Source organism: Schistocerca cancellata, unplaced genomic scaffold, assembly GCF_023864275.1.
Source record: "Schistocerca cancellata isolate TAMUIC-IGC-003103 unplaced genomic scaffold, iqSchCanc2.1 HiC_scaffold_726, whole genome shotgun sequence".
Taxonomy (NCBI): Eukaryota; Metazoa; Arthropoda; class Insecta; order Orthoptera; family Acrididae; genus Schistocerca; species Schistocerca cancellata.
The window spans coordinates 57,501-59,613 of NW_026046737.1; the positions used below are offsets into that span (position 1 = coordinate 57,501).

Consider the following 2,113-nt stretch of genomic DNA (forward strand, 5'->3'; position numbering starts at 1 on the left):
CTAAGGGCATCACAGACCTGTTATTGCTCAATCTCGTGCGGCTAGAAGCCGCCTGTCCCTCTAAGAAGAAAAGTAATCGCTGACAGCACGAAGGATGTCACGCGACTAGTTAGCAGGCTAGAGTCTCGTTCGTTATCGGAATTAACCAGACAAATCGCTCCACCAACTAAGAACGGCCATGCACCACCACCCACCGAATCAAGAAAGAGCTATCAATCTGTCAATCCTTCCGGTGTCCGGGCCTGGTGAGGTTTCCCGTGTTGAGTCAAATTAAGCCGCAGGCTCCACTCCTGGTGGTGCCCTTCCGTCAATTCCTTTAAGTTTCAGCTTTGCAACCATACTTCCCCCGGAACCCAAAAGCTTTGGTTTCCCGGAGGCTGCCCGCCGAGTCATCGGAGGAACTGCGGCGGATCGCTGGCTGGCATCGTTTATGGTTAGAACTAGGGCGGTATCTGATCGCCTTCGAACCTCTAACTTTCGTTCTTGATTAATGAAAACATACTTGGCAAATGCTTTCGCTTCTGTTCGTCTTGCGACGATCCAAGAATTTCACCTCTAACGTCGCAATACGAATGCCCCCGCCTGTCCCTATTAATCATTACCTCGGGTTCCGAAAACCAACAAAATAGAACCGAGGTCCTATTCCATTATTCCATGCACACAGTATTCAGGCGGGCTTGCCTGCTTTAAGCACTCTAATTTGTTCAAAGTAAACGTGCCGGCCCACCCAGACACTCAATAAAGAGCACCTTGGTAGGATTTCAACGGGGTCCGCCTCGGGACGCACGAACACGCACGAGGCGGTCGCACGCCTTCGGCTCGCCCCACCGGCAGGACGTCCCACGATACATGCCAGTTAAACACCGACGGGCGGTGAACCAACAGCGTGGGACACAAATCCAACTACGAGCTTTTTAACCGCAACAACTTTAATATACGCTATTGGAGCTGGAATTACCGCGGCTGCTGGCACCAGACTTGCCCTCCAATAGATACTCGTTAAAGGATTTAAAGTGTACTCATTCCGATTACGGGGCCTCGGATGAGTCCCGTATCGTTATTTTTCGTCACTACCTCCCCGTGCCGGGAGTGGGTAATTTGCGCGCCTGCTGCCTTCCTTGGATGTGGTAGCCGTTTCTCAGGCTCCCTCTCCGGAATCGAACCCTGATTCCCCGTTACCCGTTACAACCATGGTAGGCGCAGAACCTACCATCGACAGTTGATAAGGCAGACATTTGAAAGATGCGTCGCCGGTACGAGGACCGTGCGATCAGCCCAAAGTTATTCAGAGTCACCAAGGCAAACGGACCGGACGAGCCGACCGATTGGTTTTGATCTAATAAAAGCGTCCCTTCCATCTCTGGTCGGGACTCTGTTTGCATGTATTAGCTCTAGAATTACCACAGTTATCCAAGTAACGTGGGTACGATCTAAGGAACCATAACTGATTTAATGAGCCATTCGCGGTTTCACCTTAATGCGGCTTGTACTGAGACATGCATGGCTTAATCTTTGAGACAAGCATATGACTACTGGCAGGATCAACCAGGGAGCTGCGTCAACTAGAGCTGAGCAGCCGGCCGCCCGGGAGTGTGTCCCGGGGGCCCGCGCGAACACGCAAGCGTCCGCTCAATTATTCTGCAAACAGGAGGAGGCTGGGCTCCCCTGCACAATACACCTCGAAACCCTCTCAGGTCCCGGCGGCGCGCAGCGCCGTCCTAAGTACTTGGTCGGGTTCGAGAGAGGCGCAATCGCCCGGAGTTAGGCGAGTAGACGCTTTAGGTGCGACCACCCGTGCTCCCAACTGAGCTTGCCGCTGCCGACAGAGGCCCGGGAGCGTGCTGTCGTGGCATTGCCGGCGGGAGACAACACGCGCCACCTACGGTGACCGGCAGCTCCAACGCCAGCGCCACAGAAGGGCAAAGGCCCCACGTGGGTGCCGAAGCGAACTCTCCCAGCACAGCGCACGTGCCAACACGTCCGCACAACTGCGATACAAACCACCAGCGAGAACCGCTGGGGCGACCGAGCAGCAGACGGCGTCGCGGCGCCGAGTGCCGGGCGGCGGCGCATCCTCAACGCACACAGTCCTCAATCGGACCAGCACACTGCA

The 2,113-nt window shown here is 55.1% G+C and overlaps 1 non-coding gene across 1 annotated transcript in view; it reads right to left on the bottom strand.

The window, feature by feature from the left end:
* Window positions 1-1,552, bottom strand: part of LOC126141576 (small subunit ribosomal RNA) — a 1,909-nt gene extending 357 nt beyond the window's left edge. The window contains exon 1 of the ribosomal RNA XR_007529473.1: window positions 1-1,552. This exon is cut by the window's left edge and continues 357 nt beyond it. This is a non-coding gene — a ribosomal RNA (small subunit ribosomal RNA).
* Between the last annotated feature and the right edge of the window lie 561 nt (window positions 1,553-2,113).